This window comes from Dioscorea cayenensis, chromosome 17, assembly GCF_009730915.1.
Source record: "Dioscorea cayenensis subsp. rotundata cultivar TDr96_F1 chromosome 17, TDr96_F1_v2_PseudoChromosome.rev07_lg8_w22 25.fasta, whole genome shotgun sequence".
Classification (NCBI taxonomy): Eukaryota; Viridiplantae; Streptophyta; class Magnoliopsida; order Dioscoreales; family Dioscoreaceae; genus Dioscorea; species Dioscorea cayenensis.
In genome coordinates this window covers 17092128-17100026 of record NC_052487.1, presented here as the reverse complement: position 1 = coordinate 17100026, position 7899 = coordinate 17092128, and the positions used below count along the sequence as shown (strand labels likewise).

At 35.1% G+C, this 7899-nt stretch overlaps 1 pseudogene; it reads left to right on the top strand.

Moving 5' to 3' along the window:
• The first annotated feature begins 245 nt into the window (after window positions 1-245).
• LOC120281177 lies at window positions 246-6383 on the top strand (annotated as a pseudogene).
• Window positions 6384-7899: the final 1516 nt, after the last annotated feature.

Genomic DNA, 7899 nt, shown 5'->3' with positions numbered 1-7899 from the left:
ACATCCCATAAAAGTCCACTGACTTGTCTATATTAACTAATTTTCCAGGTTCATCTGCCTAAACTCCATCGATACGGTCAGCATTCCTCGATTCCCTATCAAACACCGTCATCACATGGTGGCATGCCTACCAAAAGCCTCTTTAAATAGACAAGCGTCGAAGAGTGCGAACTAGCGAGACAGGACGAGAGGAAAGAATCCATCATCACTTCAACGAGAGAGAGAGAGAGAGAGGCGGCTCGGTGATGGTGAGATCGTCCTATGAGCTTCGTCATCCTCCTTCAACGGCATCCCTCCGCCAGTCCTCTGCCAGCATCGCAGCCTCTTCCCCTTCCCTCGCCTCCGTCCACTCTTTCGCTCTCGTCAGCGTCTCCGGTAAGCCTTTTATGTGCGTCTTTTGAATCAAGGGTTTAGAATTATCTTCAAGTTTCTCTTTTTGGTTGTCTTTGTGTGTATTGGTTATGAAAGTGTTCCTCCGCGTAATTCTTGAGGGATACCCAGGCGAATTCTTTTTGATAAATGTTCTTTTTCTTAATTTGTTTTGGATTGCGTTTCTTGTTGAAACTGTAAAATTCATTTATTAAGACGCTAGATGCTTTCTGACTTGGTTTTTCATCAGCGATAAGGAGTTCTGATGTGTGTGTTTATTAGATTATATGGTGTCCGAGTGGATTTTATATCCAAAATTGATATATGAGTTTGGAGTGAAGTGCTTATGGTTATTATTCAGAAGAGTTTTTAGTGTCATCTTATATCTTTTTCTCTATAATAGAATATATATATATATATATATATATAATTTTTCTCAAGGATGTGGAGTTTTTGATGTGTCCAGTTTTCAATTATACCAAGATTGAATATGAAAAGACCTTTTGATGTTTTCGTGACAACATTTTGAAAATCAAGTTGTGATGGGGAAATACAGGACAGAGTGTACCTTCGACCTGTGCATAAGATCACTTGAATGCTGGTTTTTCAATTTTATTAAATTACGCCTACAACAATACGGGTTGTCAAAATGGATAATATTCCCAAGCGGTCATGAAATGACTAAGTCTTGTGCTAGAAAAGCTACTGTAAATCACTTCTATTGCCCTGCACGTTGTATATCCTCAACAAGGATAAAAGTCTACCTAATAGATATGAAGATATTTAGTGAGATTCAGGTGCCCACAACTTTGCTCTCCTGTGAAGATGGTTTGAATGAACCGTCCATGGCTAGCTTGAATCAGAATTTACCATACTAGAAAGGAAATCTTACTACTCTTCTTGTTTGATTGAATTTGATCCATGAGGTGAATTTTTGTAACAAAATTAAGTCTAGAAGAAATGCAAAAATAAGGTAAGATGTCAAATTTCTACTTTTTAAAAACTGTTAAATTTACCATTGTACCTATTTATAGAAACTAAGGATGCTATTGGATTTTGGAGAAGGGTTACAATCACACTTGCACCGGGCAGTTTGTTTGTACTTGATGCTACTTCTGTAAAAGTTGATGTGGACAACTCACATTCATCACTGACTTCACAGGAACTATTTGACCAAGCACAAAAATTCTGAGGCTTTTTACTCATTTGAACCAGCATTGTAGAATTCTCTAACATTCCCATTTGGTGCATATTTGTTTTATGTCCTGCTATTGTTATGGTTATTATGAGAAAGCTCGACTAACAGTCATGTATATTTGCTTGTGGAAGATGATTACCTCACGATAGGCTGAATATTGATTTTGAGTTACCTTCCAGCCTTACTTTCCAGAACAGTTGTTTGGAATAAGAACTTACATGAAAGCAAAGAGCAGAAGTAAACAGTGTTGAAGCCAGCACTGCTGGAAATATGGCTTGTGCAAGCACCACCATCAGTCAAGAGAAAGTGCACTGGAGTGGGTCAAAAGAGATAAAGGAGATTACTTCATGTTGTTTTATCGTGTTGGAGATTTGGAAAAAGACCATAAAAAGTATTTACCTTTTTCTAGTTGAGCTTCTGTTTCAAATATGCTTTTTGGGGGATATGGTTATTAACTGCTTCTGGACCTTGTCTTCATCTGAATAATGCAGGTTCTACACTGAATGCTTGGGAATGAAGCTGCTAAGGAGACGTGACATTCCTGAGGAAAGATGCACTAATGCTTTCCTTGGATTTGGGCCAGAGAGATTCTCACTTTGTTGTTGAGCTGACTTACAGTAATCTACCTAATGTCTCTCAGTAGTTCAACCTCTGTTTGCCATGCTTCCAATATTATCATGCTTTGAAGCTGCTATATGCTTAAATGTTGATAATTTTTCACAGATCCATTCATTTCATGTTTCTTATAGGAAAGGAACATTTTCGGAACCTATATGTGTCTAATACAAATACTTTTACATGTCAATTTTGACAGATTATGGAGTGGATAAGTATGATATTGGAACAGGCTTTGGTCATTTTTGCATAGCAGTTGAAGATGTAAGATTCTGTTTCTTGTTCATAAGCATACTTGTTGGATTTGTTTTTCCTCTTTTTGTTTGTTTTTCAAAATGTCATAGTGGGTTCAAATTTGATGTTTCACGTATAATTGGTTCTTTTGAATTCTTACTCATATATATATATGGCTGAAGATTTACGACAGTTTTTGTCATTTAGCTATTTGATTATTTGTTTTTAAGGTAAAACTATTACTTTTCCCCTTTTCTCAGATTTATTTATTATGAATCATGCCTATTATGAGGAAACAGACATTTTTCTCATAAAAGCCATTTGCAGACCAGAAAGCTGTGGAGAGAGAATCAAATGAGGAAACACAAATATCTCATAAAAGGCAGTTAAATTTCAAATAGGTGTCCAAAAGCTGTGGATCTCATAAAAAGCTAAGGGGAAAGGTTATTAAGGAACCTGGTCCTGTCAGTGACGCCGTCAATACTGTGATTGCTTTTATTGAAGATTCTGATGGTTACAAGTTCAAGCTTGTGGAAAGGGGCCCTCCACACCAGAGCCCTTGTGTCGAAGTAATGCTTCGGGTGCGGGCGATCTTGGATTTGTTCCATAAATTTCTATGAAAAAGTAAGTCTTAATAATTTGATATGGTTTTCTTATGATGTTTATTTTGGTTTGCTGTTCATACATGGAAATTTCACTCTGTTTTTCTGAAGTCCTGAATCTGTTCTTATGTTCAAACTCAGGCTTTTGGCATGGTGCTTCTGCGCAAACAAGACAATCCAGAGAACAAGGTTAGCACCTAATTCTCAGTATTTTTATGGTATTGGATTTCTGTTCTGTTTGTGAGCTAATGTCCCTAAAGCTTAGTTCCCCACTTGATATCAGATTATTTGGCCTTGAGACCAATTTCAATGTTTTCAGTCTGCAATCCATCTTTCATAGCTTTCCTAAACAATCAACTATAAGATGTCATAACCATGGTTAAGCTATCAGTGAAGGGCTTGTTTACTTCCTAAAGAATTGATTTACAATTTATGGATCTTCTAATTTATATTTTCTTTATTTGCTAAAAGAAATACTGAATTGTCCTAGCTATGCTTGTAATCTTGGCTAGTAACATATGGATCTTTATTATCCATAATTTCCATTAGGGTAGTGTTTGGTTTGAGGAATTTTAGAGATCTGGATTTCAGGTTATGTGCTAGTGAGTTTGCAAGTCAAAGCTTCACTACTGTATCACTAAAACAGGGAGTTCAAGGTATGAAACCCTCATGTACCTCCTGGCAAACACAGGATTTGGGAGCCCATGCGTGGGCTCTGAAAGGCATATGAATTCCGTGGTCACCACCCAAACACTACCTACCATGATCGATCTATGGTGATCTGAGCATTTATAATTTGATTTACTTGCAAATTCAGAGGATGCATATTGCACTATTGTCATCATGAGCTCTTTTTAACCTGCATATGTGTCATTTCAATCATTTTTCTTTCTGCAGACCTGTTCAGATGAATTCTAACAAGTTTGACTGATATAACCTTACACTGCAAATCTTCATAACTGATATAAACTGTTAAAAGTTCAAAACTTTAAAAATCTCATTGCCATCACGCACAGTTGCAAATATTTTCTTGAGTCTCTTGATTGTGATCTCTAATTTTCAACTATAAAAATGTGCATTATTATACTGCAAAAGGATAAAAGTGGTCTTTTGTCTCATGGAGGATCCAAAAGTCATTTTTTCTCCATGAGAGACAGCAATTATCAAGATTTACCTGTGATCTAAAATAACGCATATTAATATGTAATATGATAAAAGAACATACTTAAACTATAGTAGTTTGGTATGAAAGGTTTTATGACATCAAGGGTATTTTGTAAGAATCTAGATCTCAAATGAACTACATTTAATAGGGACTGCTGTGGGAGATTAATCTGCAAATGATTCAAGAGGCAATGATTATGTTGTTGCAGTTCACTTGAGCAATGCTTGCTGCTGTTCAGACTATCAGTACTAATTTTACAACCTTCCAACAAAGCAATCTAGTTAGTAGATTGACTTGATATTTCTGCTGTTTTGCACCCATTTTCTTTATAATATCCTTGAAATGAATATTTTAAAATCTTCTTCATTTAAATAAATTCAATTATATATGTTCCACGTTTTTTGCTGATTCAAATGTGCTCATGAAAGGAACAAATTGGTGTTAGTACAATTCATTCTTCTCTGAATTTGTTCTCACTATTCCTGAGAATGAACAGTTCTTGAAAGCATTATCACATCCATCCGCTCAACCTTACTGTTTTGTTTTGTAAAGTTTTGAATTCTTCAATTAGTTCTTTAGCAGTTCTTAAATTGATCTCTGTTAAAGTCCTTTTGAGTATCGACTGAGGAGCCTTCATGTCCTCCGCGTGTGCTTTGAGTGCGCCAGCATGCACTACCCTGTAAAGCAACTCAGGTGCAATTTTGTCTCCCAAAGTCAGTTAGCTTTTGTAAATGACTGCTGTAAAGTGGCTGAAATTTCATTGTGTTGATACCGTTGTAAATGCTATATCCAATTTTTCAATAAATGCATATATTTGCAAAGTATACCCATTGAGTTCAGATTCTATTAATGACATTGTCAGGGCATTGTGCAAGTAGTATGGATCTGCAACGAGTCAAATAAAATTAATTTTTAAAGGGGTGTAAATGTAATTGGTGCTATTTTGCAGCTGAATATATGCAAAAATTTAATTCTTCAGTGCTTTTCAATTCAGTTATATGTCATTGCGTCCCTTGTCTTTATTTTTATTCTATTATCCAGTTAATCTAATAACTGGGAATGATTTCTCAGTGTACAGTAGCAATGATGGGATATGGACCTGAAGATAAAAGTACAGTTTTTGGAGTTGATGTATAACTATGGGGTTCATGAGTATGACAAAGGAATGGATACCAGATGAAGCTTTTAGGCCCAGGTTTAAAAAGTGATTTAACAGAGCTGGATCATGTAGAAAATCCAACTGGTGTAATTCTTTTGTTCACTACTATACTATGAGATTGACTGCATTCTATCATGACAGATTGCAATAGGTACAGATGATGTTTATAGAACAGCAGAAGCAATAAAAATATGTGGGGGAAAGATAATTCGTGAACCTGGACCTTTACCTGGCATCAACACAAAGATCACTGCCTGCTTGGATCCTGATGGTTGGAAAACAGTATGGGCCAACTTTCTACTCTTGCTTAGTTCTTTATAGACCTTGCTTCCATCTTTTTGACTTTTACGAAACTTGTTAAAATTAGTGTATTTGTGCACAAGGAACTGAAATATCACTTGCCTGATTTATATCATGCATTATACCGTGTTATGTGATGGGACCAAGTGGAAAACAGAATGACCATCATCTTTCCTAAATTGAATAACTCGTTCCTTGAGCTCCGGCAAATCTAGATAAGAATTGTCAAGCTGCAATTTGCCTCAATTGAAGCCTCTTTCCCTGAATAAAGTTCTTTTGAAATGAATTTCTTGTTGAATCTCCATTAGTGATATTATTATTCTAATACAAATGTCAAGGAACCCTAATAAAATGGGGAACTGAAATATCCCTAGTGAAACCAAAGAGGCAGCTCAGGGATTGGTTTTTGAGTTTTGCATGCGTTCTTTTTTTGGTAATTCTGTAGACCTACTAGCTATTTAGTTTTAACTCAAATTTTCATTAAATATCATGACACATTTAGGGCTAAAGATTTTAATGCCTAATTGGGGTTAATGAATCTAGATGTTACTTAATACCGTATTTTCTGAATATGCATGAACTTTGTGTATCAATTTAAATTCCTTCTGTTATTTACTCCAGTGTGTTGTTTCTTTGTTATTATTTAAGCTCTCATACCTTGCATTCAATGTGAGAATTGGATCTTGTGCAGGTATTTGTCGACAATATCGATTTTACCACAGAACTTGAGTGAGCAGCAATTTGCTTCAAACATATAGAGAAAGTCCAATCAATTGAATACTACCATCCGGCCAATATCATTTGTAGATAGTGTAAATTGTAATTACATAGATTGGTGCAGATGCAATATTAATACAAATTTAGACATTCTTTTTGGTTCAAATAGAAAACATAATACCATTCTACTTTTGACACCTCCTTGCATTTAACCATTCACTGATGTCCTGCTTTTTGTAATTACGAAAAATGTCATGTTGGCAGGGAATTGAGCATTTGCTGTATGCCTTCAACCCATATCTGTTTTCTCAGCTTTACTTTTGCATTCAAATTCAATCAATCTTTCTGGTGTTTTGATTGCAAAGTAAGCTTTCTTATTGTTTTCTTCTCCTGACTCTCTACCAGGCCATGCAGAAACACTCAGAGCACACATCAATAACAACACCTGAAAAAGAACAGCACCACTCAACCTAACTGATGCATCATTTCTATTTGGTCAAACCAGGTAAATCTGTCTTACTCTTTCTTTCACAAAAGTTCCAGCCATGTGTGTACTCTTCATTTTCGATAACCACCTGAAGCTTGTTAGATTGATCCAATGTTCAGTATTAGAAAGTAATAAGCTGTTTCAGAAACTTCTCATAATTATGGATTATGGTGATTGTGACATACCTGCAACTTGAGTTCACATAGACAGAGACTTGTTTCCAGTGAAGTACACCTACCATCAAAGTAAAAGGTTAAATCCTCAAGTAGTTATAGTTTTTTCTTTTGTACAGTAAAAAGTTTCTTTTGCACAGATACCCTGCATACACTCTGATAATAAATCTTAGTGCCATATTTAGCAACCATTTTATAAATTATGTGAGTTTTGTATGACTGCAATCTTTTCTGGTGCGTTTTAAGCAGGTTCTCACCATGAGAAATAAATGCCAAAACTGATGAACTAGCATCTGCATCTTTAGTATCTCCTGTTAATGTTGAACAATTAATTTCCTTTGTGGAAATCTTGTTTTAGTGTGCGCTGCTCCTCGCAAAAGCTGCATTTTTAAATGGACATCATTAACATAACAAATGTTGGATTAGTGATGAAAATTAGCTAGCTCTTTCCTATATCTCATTTATTAAATTCCAAATGAAATAAAATATCGATGATTATTAGTGTTGTCAATGATTAATTAGTTTATTTGAAAATATACAAACTTCTTTAATAACAATATTAGTACATAATTAATTTTAATATGTACATACATGTGATAATTTCAAAATCTTCTGAATTATACTTTATCTTTTTCCTTTTATAAATTTGACATAATTATTACATTTTAAAAACTTTTTAGAAGAAAAATTCAGGAGAAGGATGTGCAAGCTTTACACACACAAGCCTCCATAACAGTTTGCTACTATGAATATTGTAAATTGTGTATATCTCTTACGATGAATGCAAGACACCCTAAACACACAAACACACCTCTATGGCTTTCATTAAATCTCAATCATGCACACACACCTCAGCTGCATAGAAGTCAAATAGCTATTA